Raw genomic sequence first — 25,834 nt, 5'->3', positions numbered from 1 at the left:
AAGGAAGGAAGGAAGGAAGGAAGGAAGGAAGGAAGGAAGGAAGGAAGGAAGGAGGAAAAAAAGGATGAAGAGCCTGTGTCCCTAAATGACTGCATGCAACAGAGGTATCCCAGCTCCTACTCCATCACACACATCCACTGGGCTGTAATGTGAGAAAGCATTACAAATTTCCACTGTGTTAAACCATTAAGATTTGTTGCTTATTAGGGTTGTTAGCATACCATCAGTAATACAGAAATCTTGAAAACATTTCTCTGCCTGCTCTATCAAGAATGAGTCAAAAGGAAAGAAGAAAACAACAGAAATTCAAAAATCAGTTAAGACTCAACAATCACCCAATGAAAAACCAAAGAACTTAAATAGACATTTCTCCAAAGATACAAATGGCCAATACAGTAGATGATGCTCAACATCACTAATCATTAGGAAAATGCAAATAAAAACCACGATGGGTCAGTACCCTATATCCATCCATTAGAATGACTACTATCAGAAAGAGAGAAAAAACAACGAGGGTTGGTAAGGATTTGAAGAAATTAAGAATCTTTGTACCCTGTTGGTGGGAATGTAAAATGGTACAGAGATCTTTCTTAGAGACATAATTTGTGAAGCATCCCCCTATCAATACTATTTAAAATCAGACGACTGAACGAGATCACCTATGAGAGAGTAAAGAGAGAAATAATTCCAGGACAAAGTTCTAAAATGCCGACATAAAAAACTAAGCAAATGAAAGATATCCACTAATTCAAATCCTTTTTTTTTTTTTCCAATTGCCTAAATTAGATATACAGACATCAGGTATTTTATTGATTTCAATGTCCTAAAACTGGCAACATCGTCCCACTGCTCAAATCTGGACTCACTGCTGTTTTATCAGATAATCAGCATTTGCCGAGTCCTTTTTACTATGACCTTAGGGATGCCCTTTGTCTCTCTAGATGTGATTTCCTGTTTTCTCTTTCTTTCACCTTCTCTTTTATGGAGGTTTTCTCCTTCCTTTCGTGGATGGAGCAAATCACACAACAGCTTTCTAAAAGAGGAAGTAAAGAAGAAAAATTTTTAGAGACCTTGCATGTCTGAAAATGTCTACCCTCTAAACTTATGCTTAAAAATTTGGCTAAGAGGTGCCTGGGTGGCTCGGTCAGTTAAGCGTCTGCCTTCGGCTCAGGTCATGAACCCCAAGACCCAGGATCAAGCCCCATGTCGGGGTCCCTGCTCAGCAAGGAGTCTAATTCTCCCTTTCCCTCTGCTCCTTCTCTCACTTTCTCTGTCTCAAATAAATAAAATCTTAAGAAAATGAAAATAAAAAATTTGGCTGGGAAAAGAATTCTACCTTGGAAATCATTTTACCTCAGATTTTGAGAGCGCTGCTCACTATCTTCTGGCTTGTGAGGCTGCAGCTGAGAATACTCAATCTCTGTAATGTGACCCATTTCCTCCACCTCTGGAAGTTTACAAGATCTTCTTTGTCTTATGTATTTCAAATTTTCAGGAGGACATACCTCAATGTCTATGGTATTTAGTTAGTTATTGTCCCTGGCTTCAAACCTACTCCTCTACTCTGCTGTAACACTGGGGGGCTGGAACCCTATAAATCACATTTCTCCTTTACTAGCTGACTCCCTGTTAAGACCTGGAGAATCATCTAAGGGCCACCAGAAAGACACTAGAAGACTAAAGAAAGGAACAGGGAGATATCCCTTCAGGACAGCATCAACCATTGACCAACAACCTTCTCCCTGGCAAAAGCAAAGATTCCAGCAGCAGCAACTGGCTCCAGGCAGCAATTTTTTGCTTGTGTTTTTCTTGCCATTCATAGACCAGCCTCATCAAGTCCCCTAAAATACCTTTACTTTCTGAGCAGGCAGAAGTCTGAGTTTCAGATCCTTGGGGCCACTCTTCATGCTTCTAAATAATCCTAGTATCTTTTCTTTGCTCTCCCAGCCCTAGGGGATAGTAATTACTTCCCACAGTTACTATCTCTACCACCTGAGTGCTCCCTTACTGGCTTTTCATTTCTTCAATTATCTAGTGTATTGGTTTCTGAAGACTGCTGTAACAAACACAAACTGCGCTGGCTTAGCACGAAAATCCGTCTCGCAGTTATGGAAGCCACAGGTCCAAAATCAAGGCACTGGCAATGCCTTCTCTAAGGCACAAGGGAAGGATCTGTTCTAGGACTCTCTCCTAGTTCTGGTAGCCTCAGGTATTCCTTGTCTTATAGATGGCCATCTTCTCTCTATGCCTGTGTCCAAATTTGTGTCTAAATTCCTCCACTATTAAAGAATACCAGTCATATTGGATTAGGGTACACTCTGCTGACCTCATTTTAACTTGATTACCTCTGTAAAGACTCTATTTCCAAATAAGGTCACATTCTGAGGTACTGAAGGGCTAGGACTTCAACACATCTTTTTGGGGTGACACAATTCAACCCATAACATGGCTAAACAATTCTTTATATTAAATTCTGTTATAATAGGTGGTATGATCTCCATTTTCCTGACTAGTCCCAGATTTGAGGGTATGCACTTATTTTCATCCATTTTCCTGAGTACCCAAAGGCCTCCCAAACTGCAAAATGATGTTCCTCAACCCTGGGGAGTTTTCTTGTTTCACTAATATTTCTTCTTCACTCTTCTCTCTGTTCTCACTGGCACTTCTGTTAGATGAAGCTTACCTCACAGACTGATCTTTTATCTTTTTATAACCTATTTCCATATTCTCCTCTACTTCAACTTCCTTTCTTCTATGGGGTGTTTTTTCTTACTATTATGCTCTAATTTTCAAGAATTCTTTTTTATTCTGAAAAAAAAAAAAAAATTTTTTTTTGTCTCTTGTATGAAAAGCTTTCCTCATGAACCCTGGTGATCCTTCATTATCTGTTCATATTTAAAAGTAGGGCCTTAGGGGCAGCCTCACTGGCTCAGTCCGTACAGCATGTGACTTTTGATCTCAAGGTGATGAGTTTGAGCCCCACATTTGGCACAGAGATTATTTAAAACAAATAAAATAAAAGGTCCTGGGCTAGAATGGCTGCAAGCACAGAGATCATCATTCAGGTCATCATGATCTAAGGCCAAAAATAAAAAAAAAATAAAAAAAAAAAACTTGCTTGGACTGAATTACAATTATTAAAATATGGAAAATGAACCAGACCACAAAAATGTGCAACAGAGCCTCTGTGCCAAGACTGCTGAAGAAGAGCTGAATAAATCTTTCTTTCAATCTTGAAGCTTTGCTTTCAAAATTCTCTTACACAGATCTGGACAAGAAACTAGAGTTCAAAAATGATCTGATTGATGACAAGGAGTTTGATATTCCTCAAGGTGATACTCCTCCAACACTGGCAAGTATACTCAAACGGATGATGAAGAGGAGTCTTTTGTTCTTGAGGATCATACACTGTTAAAAATTGATACTATTGATTCTCACTTCTATGATATTTAGTCTGTGCCAAGTTCAGATAGTGAAGACTGCACCAACTTAAAAAGGAAGAAAATACCAGATCCTTTTTCACCCCTTCAATCAGTTACATGACATTCACTTTTGAAGGATTTCTGACCAGAGAGTGTCTGCAGCTGGCAAACTGGATGCTGGCCTACCTGCTGCAATTGCAGTGTCCCATCTATAGCAAGGGGTACATCTCCTGGATTGGCTTTAATATGTGATCAGAATCAAGCTTTACAACTGTCTGAGTAACACTAGTGTTGGAGGTCAATATGGAACCATCTCTGCCTTCAGTATCAACAATGACTACTCAAGACTTCTCTGTGGCTTTGCTAAAGGACATATCATGAAGTAGGATTTGGCCAGTGGAAAACTTCTAAGATCAGTAAGAGATGCTCATCCTCCAAGAATAGCATATTGCACGTTAAGTTTACAGATGATACAACTCTTATAATTTACAATGACAGCAGAGGCTGTGTTTTTGAACTGACATTTAAAGATTTATTATTATTATCTGAAAGAGAGAGTGGGAGAGGAGGGAGGGGCAGAGGGAGGGGCAGAAGGAGAGGGAGAACCAGACTCCCAGATGAGCAGGGAGCCCAACTCAGGGATCCATCTTAGAACTCCGGGATCATGACGGAAGCCGAAGGCAGACGCTTAACAGAACTGAGCCACCCCAGTGCCCTTTGAACTGACATTTAAGAGAGTGATGGGAGTGAGAACATGTGAATCTAGGGTCTGTTCAGTGGTTCCAAGGGTGAAGTCTGCTGTATTGAGCTTCTCCATTCAAGCCTAAGTTGAAAGACCATCCCATCATACAGTTTTCCTTGGTCATGGCATTCTTAACAAAGATACTGGTCACTGGATTTAAACAATCTTTGAAAATGGAGATGATTTTTCGCTATGGACAGATTCTCCCAGTGTTCCACTGCTGGCCTGGAACTTTGTGGTAGTGCTTAATTATGTGAATCCCATACCTGACTTCTGCAGAGATGTCATCTGCTACTGGTAAAAAGATGAATCTGAAGCAATATATCTTACTTATAAACAAAAGCATCTTCACCTATACTATGACCTCATCAATTTTACTTGGATAAACTCATGTACAGTTGCACTCTTGGACAGTATGAAAAAGTTGCACGTGATTGATCAGCAGGATCAACCGATCCTTGATTAATTAATTGATTGAGGAACTGGAAAGAGTGGAGATCTCAGAAGTTCAGTTGGTCTGTAACAGCAGCCATTTCAAATCACTAGCCACTGGAGGAAATGTTAGCTAGGCACGGCCTTTGGTTGGAGAGGTTTATCAATCCACCAGTAGTTATGGTTGTCAAATCTTTTATTTGGGGACAATATCCATTTATGTGATGATGCTGAGAAGGTGGTAAGAGAGTGATCATCTCCTGAAACAAGACTGTCTTACAGAAGCCTTGGCTCTTGCATGGTCTTTCCATGAAGGAAAAGCAAAAGCAGTAGTGGGATTATCAGGGGATGCCAGTAAGCAAAGGCTGTGGTTACACATCAGATGGTAGAAATCCTATTACAGTATGCAGATCAAGCTCTAAAAAAGTGTCCAGACCAGGGAAAAATCCAAGTGATGGAGCAGCATTTTAGGACAGGGTGCTGTCATAGTTGATTACTCCCTGCTACAACAAAAGAATCTTTTATTTAGCTGGATGTAAGACAAACTGAGAATTCAGTGGCAAAAGGAGTGTTTCTAGAGTGCCCTGAGCCATGCATTGTAAGTGATAAGTTGGTGGGGATGACCCCCAGGTAATAAAAGACCTGATTGTTAATGTCCAAGATATAAAGTTAATGGAAAATGTGGAAGTCCTCATTGTATATATGGATTATCATCAGCCTAGATACTCAGCAAGTGAATTTATAGAAAATTTACTAATATACAGAATATCATTTTTTTTTTAAGATTTTGTTTATTCATTTGACAGAGATCACAAGTAGGCAGAGAGGCAGGCAGAGAGAGAGGAAGGGAAGCAGGCTCCCCACTGAGCAGAGAGCCCGACATGGGGCTCGATCCCAAGACCCTGAGATCATGACCTGAGCCTGAGAAGGCAGAGGCTTAACCCACTGAGCCACCCAGGCACCCCAGAATATCATTTCTTTGATAATACTTAGCTGATTACGCCTCACTTGCCTTCCATCCACCCCAATTATTTACTGAGCACTTTTGGTAAGATGTATTTCTTGGGACTGTTCTTCAATGAATGCTAGATTATGAATTCCTGCAAAACAAGAGTCTTCTGTTTCTTTGATATCCCTGACAGCACTTAGGGTAAGGTTTACATTTGGTAGCTACTCAATAAATGCTTAATGATTAAAAATAATAAAATAAAAGTAGGGCCCTAAAAGCTGATTGTGAATAACTTACAATTTTCCCCCTTGGGATAGTTAAGTATCTTCTAAGTTGTTAGCTGATTAACAGAATCCTGGGAGCAATATAGGAGAAGAGGCCTTAGTAAAAGTCCCAACACTGCGTACATTTACTTAATTCAGATTTTTCTATAGGACACCTGATCTTCGATTATGTCTAGTGCCCACCCCTCTCTCAGAAACACTCTGTTTTGTCCTCTCGGAGGGTAAGTCTTCAGTCTTCTGCTAGGGCAGTAAAGAGGGCAGGCCTTTAGCTACACAAACTGATGAAGAGGTACAGGCTTGGGCAGCCTTGTTTTCCTTTTTTTTTTCTTTTTTTGGTAATAGTTTACAGAGCTATAACTCACATACTGTACAAATGATTTATTTAAAGTGTACAATTCAATGGTTTTTAGTATATTCACAGAGTTGTGCCACAATTGATTTTAGAACATCTTTATCCCACCAAAAAGAAACCCATACCCTTGAACAGTCATTTCCCATTTCCTTCTAATCTCCCCTACTCTAAGTCCTAGGCAACATTAATTTACTGTTTCTACATATTTGCTTTTTCTGGACATTTCATACAAATGGAATCATAAATCTGTGGTCTTTTGTGATTGGCTTCTTTCACTTAGCATGTTTTCAAGGTTCATTCATGTTAAAATACATACCAAAACTTCATTCCATTTATTCCAAATAGTATTCCAGTATGTGGATTTGCATTTTATTTACCCATTTATCAGCTGATGGACATTTGGTTTATTTCCACCTTTTGGCTATTATTACTGAGCTACTACTTAAACAGACTTTCAAGCAATCTTTCTATTTTTAGCAATACTCTTACCCCCGCTTCAACAAAAGTACCTGATGCTGCCAATTCATGAGCTTGAGTATTCTTTTACATTTTTCCTACTTACAGTTTAGGACTGAACATTTTTAAGCCTACTGAGAAGTTTCTATCAGTCTGTTTGCTTTCCAGCTTCCAAATTTTACTGTTTCTTCGATTCTCTTTACCTGTGTAGTTCAATTCTTTTAAAAATAACCTTTATCATCTTGGTGGGCTTTGGAGGGGAATAAATGCATCTTTCACTCATCCATCTTTACCCAGAAATCCTTCCAATTATTTTTTTAAAGGTTTATTTATTTAACAGAGAGAGAAATCACAAGTAGGCAGAGGCAGAAGGGGCAGGGGGGAAGCAGGCTCCTCACTGAGCTGAGACCCCAATGTGGGACTAGATCCCAGGACCCTGACATCATGACCCAAGCTGAAGGCAGAGGCTTAACCCACTGAGCCACCCAGGCGCCCCCTTCCAATTATTTTTATCCTTTATTCCAACATATACATTTAAGGCTCTGCACTTTGTCTTAACTATGACTTACCTATATATCCCTTAAGTTATATCATATTTTCATCACTCAGTTCAAAACAGCTGCATGCTATTTCTTTAATTCCTGGGTTACTTACTTAGGAGTATACTGTTTAGTTTCCAAATAGCTGACAATTTTCTAGTTGTTTTTTGTAATTAATTTCCGGCTTAATTCCAACATGTCAGAGCACATACTCTACAATTAATTATTTCCATGTTTTTTATGGTCCAGCATATGTCAATTTGGGGAAAATTTCCACAGGCACTGGAAAAATTCTTCAAGTGCTGGGTGAAATGTTCTATATATATCAATTAGACTCATTTGTTACTTATATTTTCTTTTTTTTTTTTTAAGATTTTATTTATTTATTTGACAGAGATCACAGGTAGGCAGAGAGGTAGGCAGAGAGAGAGGAAAGGAAGAAGGCTCCCTGCTGAGCAGAGAGCCTGATGCAGGGCTCCATCCCAGGACTCTGGGATCACAACCTGAGCTAAAGGCAGAGGCTTTAACCCACTGAGCCACCCAGGTGCCCCTGTTACTTATATTTTCAAATCTTCTGATTAGTTTTTTGTCTTAGTGTTCTACTAATTACACAGAGAAGGTATGCTAAAATATCTCGTATGTTGCTCATAGATTTATTGAATTCTTTTAGTTTTGTCAGTTTTTTGCCCACCTGGTTGGCAAAAATTAGAATAATAATGCTGTGAAGGTAAATGTGTAAATTGATGTTTTTCTGAAGACCAGTCTGGCAACAGCAACATTAAAAATATACTTTGAAGCCAGTTATTTTACATCTAAAAACTGATTCTAAAGCCCTTAAGGTGCACCAAACACTACTTAGCAGCCAAGTGGACTTATGAATTTTCATTTATACCTTATAATAATCCATTGATTAGGTATCATCCCCATATTACAAAGGAGAAAATATAAAGGCTTATGCCCAAACAAATAGTGATGAAGCCTATACTAGAATTTAAGCTGACTCCAAAATCTCTAAATTAGAAAACAAGATGAAGCATATGATCCTATTTGTTTATTTTTTTTACTTTTATTTTTATTTTTTTTTAAAAAGATTTTTATTTATTTATTTGACAGAGAGAGATCACAAGCAGGCAGAGAGGCAGGCACAGAGAGAGAGGAAGGGGGAAGCAGGCTCCCTGCTGAGCAGAGAGCCCGACGCGGGACTCGATCCCAGGACCCTGAGATCATGACCCGAGCCGAAGGCAGCGGCTCAACCCACTGAGCCACCCAGGCGCCCCGATCCTATTTTTTTTTAAGTGAGCATGAGTCTGTATACTCACAGAAACAATTCTGGAATATACATATCAAAAAATAACAGTGATAAATACTAAAGACAAGTTACCATTCAGAGGAATGAAAAATAATTATACAAGAAATCTGTGAGGAGACTGCTCATACAATTAAGACTAAACATAACTGAGTTTTTTGGTAGCCAAAACTTTAAGAAAAAATAAATATATTTATTTTTTCCTGCAACAATGTAATCCTGTTTCTCCCACTCTGACATGTGGCTTAAATTAATTCTCCCTCTCATTTCTGGTATCAGGTAGAAAAATACAATTATACATAAATCTGTATATACGTATAAACACACACACTTATACACATATGTTTAATACTGCCTAGAACAGCTTCTTGCCTAGAACCAAAAGTATTCTGCCAGTTATGATTTATAAATCTTCTAAACTACAGAGAAGGCTAACTTGAGGGGCCTTCTACAACTTGAGGGGTGCCTGGGTGGCTCAGCGGGTTAAAGCCTCTGCCTCCGGCTCAGGTCATGGTCTCAGGGTCCTGGGATGTACACCCTCATAGGACTCTCTGCTCCATGGGGAACCTGCTGCCCCTCCCCCGTCTGCCTCTCTGCCTACTTGTGATCTCTGTCTGTCAAATAAATAACTAAAACCTTTTAAAAAAAATAAAATAAAATACGACTTGAACCTACTGTCAATATAAAAACTGCCCCTTTCCCCATTCTTCACAGTATACATGCCTAAGCTCTGCACTTACATGACAAGACAAAGAACAATGCATCCGTGTGTGTGTAGTATGCTCCATTACTTGTTTCCTCAACATTTTGTTTATCCTATTCTTGGAGCTTTTACATTAAAAATCTCCTATCCCGGGGAGGAGTCAAGATGGCGGAGAAGTAGCAGGCTGAGACTACTTCAGGTAGCGGGAGATCAGCTAGATAGCTTATCTAAAGATTGCAAACACCTACAAATCCAACGGGAGATCGAAGAGAAGAACAACAGCAATTCTAAAACAGAAAATCTACCACTTTCTGAAAGGTAGAACTGGCGGAGAAGTGAATCCAGAGCGACGGGAAGATAGACCACGGGGGGAGGGGCCGGCTCCCGGCAAGCGGCGGAGCAATGGAGCACAAAATCGGGACTTTTAAAAGTCTGTTCCACTGAGGGACATCGCTCCAGAGGCTTAACCGGGTTGAAGCCCACTTGGGGTCAGCGCGGCCTCAGGTCCCGCAGGGTCACAGAAGGATCGGGGGTGTCTGAGTGTCGCACAGCTTACAGGTATTAGAACGGGGAGGCCGGCTACAGAGACAGAGCCGAGGAGTGAGCTCTCAGCTCAGGGTTACCTTGAACCGGTCGCAGGCTCGGTCAGCTCGGAGCGCGGCCGGAGGCCAGGGTGACGGGAGTAATTGGGTGCTGTTCTCTGAGGGCGCACTGAGGAATGGGGCCCCAGGCTCTCAGCTCCTCCGAGCCGGAGACTGGGAGGCCGCCATCTTCATTCCCGTCCTCCGGAACTCTACGGAAAGCGCTCAAGGAACAAAAGCTCCCAAAAGCAAACCCGAGCTGATTACTCAGCCCGACCCCTGGTAAGGGCGGTGCAACTCTGCCTGGGGCAAAGACACTTGAGAATCACTACAAAAGGCCCCTCCCCCAGAAGATCAACAAGAAACCCAGCCAGGACCAAGTTCACCTACCAAGGAGTGCAGTTTCAATACCAAGGAGAGCAGCGGAATTCCAGAGGAAGAGAAAGCAAAGCACGGAACTCATGGCTTTCTCCCCATGATTCTTTAGCCTTGCAGTTAATTTAATTTTTTTTCTTTTTCAATTTTTTTTTTCTCTTCTTATGCTAAATTTTTTTAACTTTTACCCTTTTCTTTTTTAACGTTTTTTAACTAGTTTAACTAATATATATATATTTTTTTCCTTTTAATATATTTTCTTTAATGGTTTTCTTTTTTTAATTCTTTTTTTTTTTTTTCTTTCTGAACCTTTTTATCCCCTTTCTCCCCCCTCACGATTTAGGATCTCTTCTGATTTGGCTAAAGCATATTTTCCTGGGGTTGTTGCCACCCTTTTAGTATTTTACTTGCTCCTTCATCTACTCTTATCTGGACAAAATGACAAGGCGGAAAAATTCACCACAAAAAAAAGAACAAGAGGCAGTACCAAAGGCTAGGGACCTAATCAATACAGACATTGGTAATATGTCAGATCCAGAGTTCAGAATGACGATTCTCAAGGTTCTAGCCGGGCTCGAAAAAGGCATGGAAGATATATCGGGAGATATAAAAGCCCTTTCTGGAGAAATAAAAGAACTAAAATCTAACCAAGTTGAAATCAAAAAAGCTATTAATGAGGTGCAATCAAAAATGGAGGCTCTCACTGCTAGGATAAATGAGGCAGAAGAAAGAATTAGCGATATAGAAGACCAAATGACAGAGAATAAAGAAGCTGAGCAAAAGAGGGACAAACAGCTACTGGACCACGAGGGGAGAATTCGAGAGATAAGTGACACCATAAGGCGAAACAACATTAGAATAATTGGGATTCCAGAAGAAGAGGAAACAGAGAGGGGAGCAGAAGGCATACTGGAGAGAATTATTGGAGAGAATTTCCCCAATATGGCAAAGGGAACAAGCATCAAAATCCAGGAGGTTCAGAGAACCCCCCTCAAGATCAATAAGAATAGGTCCACACCCCGTCACCTAATAGTAAAATTTACAAGTCGTAGTGACAAAGAGAAGATCCTGACAGCAGCCCGGGAAAAGAAGTCTGTAACATACAAGGGTAAAAACATTAGATTGGCAGCAGACTTATGCACAGAGACCTGGCAGGCCAGAAAGAGCTGGCATGATATATTCAGAGTACTAAACGAGAAAAACATGCAGCCAAGAATACTATATCCAGCTAGGCTATCATTGAAAATAGAAGGAGAGATTAAAACCTTCCAGGACAAACAAAAACTGAAAGAATTTGCAAATACCAAACCAGCCCTACAGGAAATATTGAAAGGGGTCCTCTAAGCAAAGAGAGACCCTAAAAGTAGTAGATCAGAAAGAAACAGAGACAATATACAGTAACAGTCACCTTACAGGTAATACAATGGCACTAAATTCATATCTCTCAATACTTACCCTGAATGTTAATGGGCTAAATGCCCCAATCAAAAGACACAGGGTATCTGAATGGATAAAAAAACAAAACCCATCTATATGTTGCCTACAAGAAACTCATCTTAAACCCGAAGACACCTCCAGATTTAAAGTGAGGGGGTGGAAAAGAATTTACCATGCTAATGGACATCAGAAGAAAGCAGGAGTGGCAATCCTTATATCATATCAATTAGATTTTAAGCCAAAGACTATAATAAGAGATGAGGAAGGACACTATATCATACTCAAAGAATCTGTCCAACAAGAAGATCTAACAATTTTAAAAATCTATGCCCCTAACGTGGGAGCAGCCAACTATATAAACCAATTAATAACAAAATCAAAGAAACACATCGACAATAATATAATAATAGTAGGGGACTTTAACACTCCCCTCACTGAAATGGACAGATCATCCAAGCAAAAGATCAACAAGGAAATCAAGGCCTTAAATGACACACTGGACCAGATGGACATCACAGATATATTCAGAACATTTCATCCCAAAGCAACAGAATACACATTCTTCTCTAGTGCACATGGAACATTCTCCAGAATAGATCACATTCTTGGTCCTAAATCAGGTCTCAACCAGTATCAAAAGATTGGGATCATTCCCTGCATATTTTCAGACCACAATGCTCTGAAACTAGAACTCAATCACAAGAGAAAATTTGGAAAGAACCCAAATACATGGAGACTAAACAGCATCCTTCTAAAGAATGAATGAGTCAACCAGGAAATTAAAGAAGAGTTGAAAAAATTCATGGAAACAAATGATAATGAAAACACAACGGTTCAGAATCTGTGGGACACAACAAAGGCAGTCCTGAGAGGAAAATATATAGCGGTACAAGCCTTTCTCAAGAAACAAGAAAGGTCTCAGGTACACAACCTAACCCTACACCTAACGGAGCTGGAGAAAGAACAAGAAAGAAACCCTAAACCCAGCAGGAGAAGAGAAATCATAAAGATCAGAGCAGAAATCAATGAAATAGAAACCAAAAAAATAACAGAACAAATCAATGAAACTAGGAGCTGGTTCTTTGAAAGAATTAATAAGACTGATAAACCCCTGGCCAGACTTATCAAAAAGAAAAGAGAGAGGACCCAAATAAATAAAATCATGAATGAAAGAGGAGAGATCACAACGAACACCAAAGAAATACAAACAATTTTAAGAACATACTATGAGCAACTCTACGCCAACAAATTTGACAATCTGGAAGAAATGGATGCATTCCTAGAGACATATAAACTACCACAACTGAACCAGGAAGAAATAGAAAACCTGAACAGACCCATAACCAGTAAGGAGATTGAAACAGTCATCAAAAATCTCCAAACAAACAAAAGCCCAGGGCCAGACGGCTTCCCGGGGGAATTCTACCAAACATTTAAAGAAGAACTAATTCCTATTCTCCTGAAACTGGTCCAAAAAATAGAAATGGAAGGAAAACTTCCAAACTCATTTTATGAGGCCAGCATCACCTTGATCCCAAAACCAGACAAGGATCCCATCAAAAAAGAGAACTACAGACCAATATCCTTGATGAACACAGATGCAAAAATTCTCGCCAAAATACTAGCCAATAGGATTCAACAGTACATTAAAAGGATTATTCACCACGACCAAGTGGGATTTATTCCAGGGTTGCAAGGTTGGTTCAACATCCGCAAATCAATCAATGTGATACAACACATTAATAAAAGAAAGAACAAGAACCATATGATACTCTCCATAGATGCTGAAAAAGCATTTGACAAAGTACAGCATCCCTTCCTGATCAAAACTCTTCAAAGTGTAGGGATAGAGGGCACATACCTCAATATTATCAAAGCCATCTATGAAAAACCCACCGCAAATATCATTCTCAATGGAGAAAAACTGAAAGCTTTTCCGCTAAGGTCAGGAACACGGCAGGGATGTCCGTTATCACCACTGCTATTCAACATAGTACTAGAAGTCCTAGCCTCAGCAATCAGACAACCAAAGGAAATTAAAGGCATCCAAATCGGCAAAGAAGAAGTCAAACTATCACTCTTTGCAGATGATATGATACTGTATGTGGAAAACCCAAAAGATTCCACTCCAAAACTGCTAGAACTTGTACAGGAATTCAGTAAAGTGTCAGGATATAAAAATCAATGCACAGAAATCAGTTGCGTTTCTCTGCACCAACAACAAGACAGAAGAAAGAGAAATTAGGGAGTCAGTCCCATTTACAATTGCACCCAAAAATATAAGATACCTAGGAATAAACCTAACCAAAGAGACTAAGAATCTATACACAGAAAACTATAAAGTACTCATGAAAGAAATTGAGGAAGACACAAAGAAATGGAAAAATGTTCCATGCTCCTGGATTGGAAGAACAAATATTGTGAAAATGTCTATTCTACCTAAAGCACACATTTAATGCAATCCCCAGCAAAATTCCACCCATTTTTTTTTCAAAGAAATGGAACAAATAATCCTAAAATTTATATGGAACCAGAAAAGACCTCAAATAGTAGCCAAAGGAATATTGAAAAAGAAAGCCAAAGTTGGTGGCATCACAATTCCGGACTTCAAGCTCTATTACAAAGCTGTCATCATCTAGCAGACAGCACGGTACAGGCACAAAAACAGACACACAGATCAATGGAACAGAATAGAGAGCCCAGAAATAGGCCCTCAACTCTATGGTCAACTAATCTTTGACAAAGCAGGAAAGAATGTCCAATGGAAAAAAGACAGCCTCTTTAATAAATGGCGTTGGGAAAATTGGACGGCCACATGCAGAAAAATGAAATTGGACCATTTCTTTACACCACACACGAAAATAGACTCAAAATCGATGAAGGACCTCAATGTGAGAAAGGAGTCCATCAAAATCCTTGAGGAGAACACAGGCAGCAACCTCTTCGACCTCAGCCACAGCAACTTCTTCCTAGGAACATCGCCAAAGGCAAGGGAAGCAAGGGCAAAAATGAACTATTGGGACTTCATCAAGATCAAAAGCTTTTGCACAGCAAAGGAAACAGTGAACAAAACCAAAAGACAACTGACAGAATGGGAGAAGATATTTGCAAACGACATATCGGATAAAGGGCTAGTGTCCAAAATCTATAAAGAACTTAGCAAACTCAACACCCAAAGAACAAATAATCCAATTAAGAAATGAGCAGAAGACATGAACAGACATTTCTGCAAAAAGACATCCAGATGACCAACAGACACATGAAAAAGTGCTCCACATCACTCGGCATCAGGGAAATACAAATCAAAACCACAATGAGATACCACCTCACACCAGTCAGAATGGCTAAAATTAACAAGTCAGGAAATGACAGATGCTGGCGAGGATGCGGAGAAAGGGGAACCCTCCTACACTGTTGGTGGGAATGCAAGCTGGTGCAGCCACTCTGGAAAACAGCATGGAGGTCCCTCAAAATGTTGAAAATGGAACTACCCTATGACCCAGCAATTGCACTGCTGGGTATTTACCCTAAAGATAACAAACGCAGTGATTCGAAAGGGCACATGCACCCAAATGTTTATAGCAGCAATGTCTACAATAGCCAAACTATGGAAAGAACCTAGATGTCCATCAACAGATGAATGGATAAAGAAGATGTGGTATATATATACACAATGGAATACTATGCAGCCATCAAAAGAAAGAAATCTTGCCATTTGCGACGACGTGGATGGAACTAGAGGGTATCATGCTTAGCGAAATAAGTCAATCGGAGAAAGACAACTATCATATGATCTCCCTGATACGAGGAAGAGGAGATGCAACATGGGGGGTTAAGGGGGTAGGAGAAGAGTAAATGAAACAAGATAGGATTGGGAGGGAGACAAACCATAAGTGACTCTCAATCTCACAAAACAAACTGAGGGTTGATGGGGGGAGGGGGGTTGGGAGAGGGGGGGTGGGGTTATGGACTCGGGGAAGGTATGCACTATGGTGAGTGCTGTGAAGTGTGTAAACCTGGTGATTCACAGACCTGTACCCCTGGGGATAAAAATATATTATATGTATATAAAAAATAAAATTAAAACAAAACAAAACAAAACAAAAAATCTCCTATCTCTGGGGAGCCTGGTGGATCAGAGGGTTAAAGCCTCTGCCTTCGGCTCAGGTCATGATCCCAGAGTCCTGGGATCGAGTCCCACATCGGGCTCTCTGCTCAGCAGGGAGCCTGCTTCCCCACCCTGCTCTCTGCCTGCCTCTCTGCCTACTTGTGATCTCTGTCAAATAAATAAATAAAATCTTTAAAAAAAAAAATCTCCTATCTCTGATAATTGAGTATAATCTATCAATTCTTATTCATAACTTCACAATATGCACTATACTAAATCAAAACAAAGAGCTTCAGGGGCGCCTGGGTGGCTTAGTCAGTTAAGCAACTGTCTTTTGCAGAGATCATGATCCTTGAGTACAGGCATCAAGCTCTGCATTGGGCTCTCAAGCCTGCTTCTCACTCTGCCCTCTCTCAAATAAATAAATAAAATCTTAAAAAAAAAGCTTCAGGAAGTTCCAAGATTACAAACTGAAGCTTGAGTGGGAGTAAAGTAGTAGTCCATAAACAGCCTTATTAAAGGAAATCAGAAACTTTATATTACAAGGACAGGGTAAGGCAACTTTTTCTCTAAAGGGCCAGATAATAAATATCTTAGGCTTTGTAGGCCACATACAGTCTCTGTCGCATATTCTTCTTTTCTTACAAACCTTCAAAAACGTAAAATCATTCTTGGCTTAGGCAGTACAAATAAAGTTTTTGAGAGGTTCAAATTAAAGTAGTGGATTTAACACTACAGGGTTTTTTGTTTTTAAGGAAATTAACACAGTAGGCAAAATATACAGGAAAGCAAGCAATAAGAACTAATTTTTTTAACCTAAAAAGACAGTTGGACAACGGGTTACTACCTCAGTGAATTCCAAAAAGGTAAAGCCTAACCCAGGAGTTGAAAAACCCAATTTATACCTTGGAATTCTCAAAAGAGTCAGGAACTGGCAGCACCGGCTACTGCTACAACTGAGAAAAAAAGGGGGTTAAATAGGGAAGACTGGGTGAAAGCTAAGGAGTGGTTAAATCCTTAGAAGTTTCCTCTCCAAATCTACCTGATGGTTGGCTACACAACTCTGAACTGGGGTCACCAGATATAACTAAAAATCTGTGTACCTTACCAAAAGTGGGGAATGAGAAATTCAGTCACACACACACATGAAGGGGGCAGTCAAACCTTCAGCCCTCAAGAAGATTGTGTTTTCCCTCAAGAGGAAATACCTCCCAGACATCAGGGTTTTTTATTTAAAAAAAAAAAAAAAAAAAAAATAGGACTCACTTGGACCACCATGCAATAAAGTTCAAAGTCCTTAAGACCCCATCAATTCAAGCTTTCAATCTCAAGACTGAAATTATCTCAAGATAACATCCAAGGATTACTGACACCTGAAGCAAGCCTCCAACATAAAAGTTAGAAACCAATTTAAAAAGAGTCTCCAAGAAAAAACAAGGGCAAATGTCCTCAGAAATTAGAGAACAAAATGTATCCATGAAACTAGCAAAGGATACTCTCTATAAAAAAGAATTTTTAAAGAACAAAGAGTTCTTGGGAAATCAAAATCTTGCTGGCAAAAATGAAAATTTCAGCAGAAGGCTTAGGAAATAAAAGTTAATGAAATCTCTCATATAATATAGAGCAAAAAGACTAGGAGATGAAAAATTAAGAAGAAAAAAAAAAAAAACACCAAAGGACTAGTCTGAGACACAAACAGAACTAGCAGAAATAACATAAAATTTTCAGAGAGAAACAAAAGGAAGGAGAAGAAACTATTCCTGTAGACTGAATTATGTCTCCTTGCACCCCCCCATTCATGTTGAAGCCCCAACCCTGAAAGTGACTGAATTTGGAGACAGGACTTTAGGAGGTAACAAAGGTTAAATGAGATGTCATAAGGGTGGGGCCCTAATCCAACTGAACCTGTATCCTCATTGGGCGAGGAGGAGGAGGAGAGAGGTAACTCTCTATCAAGAAAGGCTTTGTGGAGCGCCTGGGTGGCTTAGTTGGTTAAGGGGCTATCTTCTCGGGTCATGATCCCAAGATCCTGGGATCAAGCCCTGCATGGGGCTCCCTGCTCAGCAGAAAGCCTGCCTGCTTCTCCCTGTCCCTCTGCCTACTTGTGCTCTCTCTCTGTCAAATAAATAAATAAAATCTTAAAATAAAAAATAAATTATTTTAAAAAAAAGAAAAAGAAAAAACAAAAGGCTTTGTAAGGACACAGTTAAAAAAAAAAAAAAAAAAAAAAAGGCAGCTGTCTATAAGCCAAGAAGAGATCTCATATGGAACCAACGCTGATAGCACCTTGAACTTGGACTTCTTAGCATTCAGAACTGTCAGAAAATGAACTTCTGTTGTTTAAACCACCTAGCCTGTGGTATTTTGTTACAGCAGCCCTAGCAGACTACTACAGCCATCAACAAAATATTTTAAGAAAATTTCTCTGAACTGACGAAAATAATTTTGCAGGTCTGAAGGGCACAATGAATATCCAGGAAAACGCCCAAGAACAGATCAGGCCAAGTCACACCATCATGAAACTTCAGAATACAAGAGATACAAAATCTCAAAAAAGAAAAAAAAAAAAAAATTAGGATCAGGAATCAGAAGGTTTTCAAAATTCTCAAAAGGATCACAAGCCAGAAAACAATAAAGAGATGCCTTCAGAATTCTGAAAGTAAATTATTTCTAACCTAAAATTTATTACTCAGCAAAATCCCATGGGAGACCAAGAAAAAAAAGGGGGGGGGCATTTTATTAATAATGCAAGATCTCAAACTTCACAGGAATCTACTATGGGATATGTTCCACCAAAGGAGGGGTCAAACCGAAAAAGAACTACATGATTCACAAGAAATGGGAGATTTAACACAGAAGAAAGGCAAGGGGAGTCACTAGTCTTACGATAAGGAAGAAATCCTAGAAAACTGCTATGGATAAGACAGAAAGCTGCTCCCAGTAGGTTCAAAAACTGGTAGACAAGAGTCACTATACTTCCAGGTACACATACCCAAAAGAAATGACTGTGTATGTCCACTGGAAGACTTGTAAGTAAATGTATACAGCAGCTTTATTCACAACAGCTACAAAATTAGAAACAAACCGAATATTCATTAATGATGAATTTTTTTAAATTGTATATTTCATCCAACAGAAAACTATTATCAGTAAAAAACACCAACTACTGCTGTACCAACATCATAGGTGAATCTCACAAACACAATATTAAGCAAAAGCAGTCACTCACAAGAGTGTATATACTGTATGGTTCCATTAAGTTCAAGAACAGGCAAAAATGATACAGGTCAGAATAGCGATTAACTTTTGGGGATAGGAAATAGTGCTTAAGAGGACACATGAGAGAGAGAACTTTCTGGAGCACTGGAAACGCTTCCAGATCTGGAAGGCTGTAGTGAATTCAGGACCAAAAATGAAACTTCAACAAAATACGACTTCATCTGCTACTTTGGTAATTTGGTGGGGGATGGGGAGGGAGGGAGATTTCAAGAATAGGCAGGCTATGCATAGGCAATCAAATTCTCAACAGATAAAGGTAGAAAAATATAAAATCTAAATGAGAATGAGATTGGTTTAGGATGGACAGATCCCACAGAGAAATACTGCTGTCATAAAAAAATTGATCTGGGTGACAGGTAGATGACTACAAATATAAAAACTCATTGAACTATACAATGAAATTTGTGTACTTTGCTATTTTTAAAAATTCAAATGACACTTTCTCTAACAAGTTTTTAAAGAAATCAACGACATTTCAATTGCATCATCCCACAACAGGATTAATCAAGGGAAGAAAAAAAATCTAAGGCTTTATATACAAAGATCTTTATTTCAGAATTATTTTTACTAAGGAAAAAAACACCTGGAAATAACATTTAAATAAATGATTGCCATGCAAACCCTGGATTTTTCTAGTGTGAGAAGAGAAATTATTTGGCCTTTTTTTTTATTACCAGCAGCCAAACTTAATATTAATTAACCTAAGGGAACCATCTGCCCAGCAGGAAGAGCAGGTTCACGGGTTCCAAGGCAAAAAAAATCTTGGCTAGTGAAGGGAAAAGGAGGAGAAAGGGAAAATAGCAAGAGATAGAAGTAGGTAAAAGCCAAATCATGGAAGGCCTTATAGGCCTTTTTAAGAATACAGAAGGGTGACTGGCTGGTTCAGTCGTGGAGCACGCAACTCTTTTTCTCAGGGTTATGACTTCAAGCACCACAATGGGTACAGATATGACTTAAAAATAAGATCCTTAGAAGAAAAAAATATATAGAAAAGAAATGGGAAAAAAAAAACCATGGAAAAATTAAAGTAACTGACTTCCTAGGGCAGCAGAATTCTGGAGGGAAGGGGCTATACACAAAGTATTCTAAATGTTTCTAAAAATAAAAAATGTTACCATGCAATAACATTTAGTACCTGGAAATGGTCAAGATTTGCTAAGGAAAATTTTCCAAGTCTTATTTAATTAATAGAAAGTTTTTGTGGTAAACATAAATTTTTGTTTTGCTGGGATGCTCAAAAAATACAAGGCATATTAAATTCTTTGTTATATCAATTATTTGAGCTGATCTAAACACAACATGATTTGGAAATACATACTGAAATTTTTGGAAGGCTGATTCTTAAAAAACAACAGAAAAGCTTTTTAGATGCATCCGTTTTTTAAAAACCATATTCTCACTGCTTTATTCCATTGGTCTATTTCAAAAAAAGCAGAAATTATCCATACCATACTTATGTCCAATTCAGCAAGCCTTAAATACAACTTCAGGAATAAAGAATGAGAGAATCAATGTTTCAACAAATATACTAAAGTTTTCAACTAAAAATTTCAACAAAAATAAACAAAGTTTATTTTAGCAGATAATTTTATTTAAAACCAAAAGGGTAAAACATTCCTTCCAGAAATATTTCATCTGATAATTTTCTGTGCTACCTTACACTATGCAACTCTTGCTACGTAAGTGTAAAAAAAAAAAAAAAAACAATAACAAAATCCCAAAAACGAACAAAAATAACCAAGGCAACCCTATGCTACGGCTGTAACAGCAATTTCACAGTTAAGAGGAAAAAAAAATGTCAAGAGCAAATTTATAAAAACTCTCTGACTTCCCAAAAGGAACAAATGTTTTCAGAATATTTTGCTCAATAAACAGATTGCTCAATAAACAGATTGCTCAATAATCAAGTTTCTGACAGATGAACAAGAAGACAAAGTGGCAAAATGCAAAAGTGCTGCTGTTCTAAGAACCTAAAAGAGAAAAAGAACATTTGGCGGGATCATTAAATTCAGTTATGTGATAAACCCTCCAAGTTTCCTCCAAACCACGGAAATGTTCACATCTACTTTGAAAGCACCCAAATATTCAGTGTCTTGGAATTAAGAGTTTCAAACAAACTAAACTCCAGGAGTAAAAATTCTAAGAGATACACTCGCTTTTTAATGAATCGTGGACTCAACTACAGAGATGACAATATGATTTTTGTTAATGCTGTTAATACATCTAACAAGCAAAGAAAAAGACTTTAAACCCATTTTAATGATTTGAACAATCCGAGTCATGAAGATCCCACTGGCCTCACATAAAAGTTTTCAATCTATGCAAGATGTAAAGACACAAAATGCAAAGTAATATGAAGCAAACAAAAAAACTGCATTGCAAGAGATGAAAAGTAGTACACCTTCTTAGGAAATACACAGGGAAAAAGTTTCTTTAAAGAATACACAGACCGGGGCACCTGGGTGGCTCAGTGTGGTTAAGCCTCTGCCTTCGGCTCAGGTCATGATCTCAGGGTCCTGGGATCGAGCCTCGCATCAGGCTCTCTGCTCAGTAGGGAGCCTGCTTCCTCCTCTCTCTCTGCCTGCTTCTCTGCCTACTTGTGATCTCTATCAAATAAATAAATAAAATCTTAAAAAAAAAAAAGAAAAAGAAAAAGAACACACAGACCAAGGGGCACCGGGGTGACTCCATCGGTTAAGCATCTACCTTCGGCTCAAGTCATGATCCTGGAGTTCCAAGATGGAGGCCACATAGGGCTCCCTGCTCAGTGGGGACTCTCCTTCTCCCTCTGCCCCTCACCCTGCTCGCACTCTCTCTCATTCGTGCCACCTCTCTCAAATAAATGAATAAAATCTTCAAATAAAAAAAAGAATACACCAGACCTTGAGTTAGGAAATCAAGGTCTGAGTTTCAGCTATGCCACCATCATTAGATGTGCGAATTTCCGTGTAGTTATTCTGTTTCATTTTCCTCACCTATAAAACGGAAAGGTTGTAATTCCAACGTTTCCACAATACTGTTCCATGATATTACAAAACAAGTTCACATAAGCTTAAAAAAACCAAAGGAATAATAAGACAGTAAGGGCAATGGGTTCAAAAGAAAGCAACAATACAGAGAACAGAAAGATCTGGAAGGCTGTACTGAATTCAGGACCAAAATTGAAACTTCAACAAAATATGACTTCATCTGCTACTCTGGTAATTTGGTGGGGGACGGGGAGGGAGGGAGATTTCAAGAATAGGCAGGCTATGCATAGGCAATCAAATTCTCAACAGATGAAGGTAGAAAAACATAAAATCTAAATGAGAATGAGAGATTGGTTTAGGATGGGCAGCTCCCATAGAGAAATAGTGCTGTCATAAAAAAAAAAAAAATGGGTTTTGAGCAGACTATTAGAAGACTAGGGAGTTCTGAGGCGTACTCTGTAGATAACAGGGAGCTATCACTGGTTTTACAGTGGGTAGAAAAGGTAGGCAGAAAACCCAATTAAAAGCTAGTGTAAAGGGGGGCACCTGGGTGGCTCAGTGGGTTAAAGGCCCTGCCTTCGGCTCAGGTCATGATCCCAGGGTCCTGGGATTGAGCCCCGCATCCACATAGGGCTCTCCGCTCAGCGGGGAGCCTGCTTCCCCACCCCCCATCTCTCTCTCTCTGGCTGCCTCTCTGCATACTTGTGATCTCTGCCTGTCAAATAAATTAATTAAAAAAAAAAAAAAGCTAGTGTAAAGGAACATATCTCAAAGAAATTTCAAAAAAATGGCTGACAAAAATTAGCCAATACTATGTGGATAGAGGATGTCAAAGACAAAACCAAGGTTTGTGTCTGGGTAGCTGCAAGTTTAACACTACTGAAACAAAATCTGCCTATGGAATCGTAAAATGAGGATCATCCAGGTAGAATTACTGCCTTAATTAAATAATCTTTAAATATCAGTTGTCTTCCTGAGGCACCTGGGTGGCTCAGTCAGTTGAGCAACTGACTCCTGGTTTTGGCTCAGGTCAAGATCTCAAGGTCATGAGACCCAGCCTAAGCCCCAATCACACTCTGTGCTTAGCAGAGAGCGGCTTGAGATTCTCTCCCTTTCCTTCTCCCTCTGCCCCTCCCTTCCCCTCAACCAATTAGTAGGCTCACTATTTATCTAAATAATTTTTAAAATAAATATCAGTTGTCTTCCTAAAATAGCACACCCAAGTATTTATGAAGAATTTGTTAAATGCTTAGTGATTTCATGAGTTTCCTCCAACTTACCAACTAAATAAGAAATCATTTACTGCTCTGATGTATGTAGAGAACATTTAGTATTTTTCCATATTACAAAGGTAAGTAAATTGTAAAAGTTATTAAAGTATGATACTATGATAAGAAAAAATGGACTGAATTCTCTATTTATTAAATGGAGTCCTCCTGACGAGTGATTTATAACAATACTTACATTAAATCTACCTTGAGCTTTTGGCAAGAAAGTTCTCCAAAGTGCAAAATAAAAGTAAGCCCAGAGGCATAAAGTACTATTCAGTACCTAACAAAACATCCTGTGTACACTTCAAATTTTATTTACATGGACCTGAAAGCGCTGGTAAAATCCGGACTAAAAGATAATGCATAGAAAAATAAAGCGAACAATTTAAAATTTAATATGTGAACAAGCACAGCTGAGTCTTTAGCATTCTGTGAACAGGGCTTACAGATATTATAGCTATTTCCTCCAGATCACAATTTTCCCAAAAAAGAAAATTCCAGAATCTATGATCAAGATGGAATGAAACTACTATTCATCAACCAATCCATATTTCTTGTTCCGTTCAAACTGTGAATGGGAGCTTACTTAAGAACCGAATATAACTGACAATTATCAAACAAAACCTTCTTCTTGGATTATTTTCCTCATTACTTTGTGACCTCGCTGAAGATTAAGATTTTAGGAACTGTGCTTTCCAGGTACTTAGTAAATTGTATAGTTGTTTTTTCATCAATCTACTAAAGTAAGACTTTTAAAAATGAATTACCTCTTGCAATATTTACCCGTTTTGACCAGACACGGAGCTTCTTTGCTCACCACCCAAGATGGGATTCGAAATTCTGAACTTCATTCTTTCCTAACTCCTATGTTTTCTTACCAAATCTAACGGGTAGAATTATTTTTCGGTGACCGGCTCATCGTTCGACATTAACGGAGCGCCTATAATGTTACAGTTCTCATCCCTAAACAAAATCCAGCTTCCCGAGCTTCTAACGGCAAATTTAACTTTCATGGAAACACCACAAAACGTCACAAAACCAATTACTGAGATTTTTTTTTTAACCGGATATATTACACAAGTCAAAAGCTCACAGCCGAAGCAACAAGCAATCGTACGAAACTACAGCAGGTCCATATGATTAAAATAACCCAGATTTTAATCTGGGGGTGGGGGCAGGGGCAGAGAGCGCATCCCAAGGATGTCCACCCTCAGCACAGGTTACGGCCCTCTCCCCTCCTGTAAGGCTCGAGATGAGCGCGCCCCTTCCATCCTCGACCACGTCCCTACCTTCCCCGCCCCGGATTACGCCACAACAGGCAAAAGGACTTTTTAGGGAGAAAAAGAACCAGGAGAGAGAGAGGGCCGCACACTCGACCTCCCAGCCTCTAAGGAGCGGCCGGCCAGAGCGAGGCCTGGGGCTGCGGGGCCCCGGGAACTGGCCAGAGGGTCGCACTGAACAGCGATGCAAACGCCCAGGCCTGGCCGAGCGGCCTCCCCGCCCCCTCCGGCTCAGCTCAGGGCCGGCAGACGGCGCCCGGGGGGCTAACTTCGCGGGAGAAGAGGAAGCGACGCAGCGAATAACAGACTGCGCGGACGCATGGGGAAAGGAAAGGCTGTCTGTGCGTCTGCCTACCAGCAGGACCGTCTCACCTTCCTTCTGCCGGGTCCGTGTGGCCCCAGCTCACCTGAGGAAGGGACCGGGAGACCGCCGCGGCCGCCGCGATGGCCGTTACGGCACGAGGCCTCCGCTCAGCCGCCGCGTAGCTCTGGCGAAAGGGGCGGGACGCGCGCGGCGGGCGGGCAGGGCTCCGGCGTCTAGTGGCCAGGAGGTCGTAGGCGGATCCGCGAGGGCAGGAAACCCCCTCCCGGCACAATCCGATAGGTTCAGTCGCTCCCTTCTCTCCTATCCCTGAAGCGAGAGTTGTCTGCGCCGAGCTCGGATTGGACCGGCCCGTCTGTCAATCAAGTGCTGTGCTGGGCGTGGAGCAAACTGAGGCTGTTCAGCAGTGGGCGAGCGAAAGGGTGAGAAGTGCTTGGCCTGACCTTATCGTTGCCGTTGTCACTCCGGTTGCTGTGGCGAATTACTTTGGGCCTCCCTCCTCAGCGCCACATTAGAGACTACACAGCAGAAATTATTGCTTTCCGAGTTCGGCCCCAACGGTTCTGGGAGCTTCCTCCAGGTTTCTGCACCTGAAGTGGGTCTTGTCAACAGAAGGTTTTTAGGGGCAGAGAGAGAAAACGAAAAACAAACCAAAAGGCCTGGAAATGGGAACCTGAGAGAAAAAAAGTAAGATGTATGGTTAATTTGAGCCACAAACCGAAATAAGCTGAGTCTGAGGGTCTTCCCAGTACCGTGGTACGTGGATGACTTCCAGTCTCAGCTGCGGTAGCCATGCTGTGAGGACAATGACCTTCGGTGTCAAGTGTGCCCATTCTTAGCGGCCCAGTCACAGCCACCTGCCAGGTCATCAGTAAGTTCGTTCTCCCCACGCCAGTACTGCAGCTCCCCACCTCAAACTTCTTCATGCCTTCTGAGCCATCTCTGTGGCTCCGCTCCGCTTAGGTGTCGCCTCCTCAGGGAAGCCTGCTGGGATAGATACCTTTCGTGGAGCACAGGTATTTTCCCC

The 25,834-nt window shown here is 40.1% G+C and overlaps 1 protein-coding gene and 1 pseudogene across 1 annotated transcript in view; one reads left to right on the top strand and one right to left on the bottom strand.

Moving 5' to 3' along the window:
• The window catches only part of LOC111155007 (NCK adaptor protein 1), a 97,172-nt gene extending 72,180 nt beyond the window's left edge, over positions 1 to 24,992 (bottom strand). The window contains exon 1 of the mRNA XM_022514999.1: positions 24,858 to 24,992. The gene's annotated coding sequence lies outside the window, so the exon portion shown is untranslated. The remainder of the gene's footprint in view (positions 1 to 24,857) is intronic.
• LOC111154968 lies at positions 3,145 to 5,341 on the top strand (annotated as a pseudogene).
• Positions 24,993 to 25,834: the final 842 nt, after the last annotated feature.

Source organism: Enhydra lutris, unplaced genomic scaffold, assembly GCF_002288905.1.
Source record: "Enhydra lutris kenyoni isolate GAN:26980312 unplaced genomic scaffold, ASM228890v2 scaffoldscaffold39, whole genome shotgun sequence".
In the NCBI taxonomy this organism is placed as follows: Eukaryota; Metazoa; Chordata; class Mammalia; order Carnivora; family Mustelidae; genus Enhydra; species Enhydra lutris.
The sequence above is the reverse complement of the archived record's forward strand: the minus strand, read 5'-3'. Positions and strand labels throughout refer to the sequence as shown.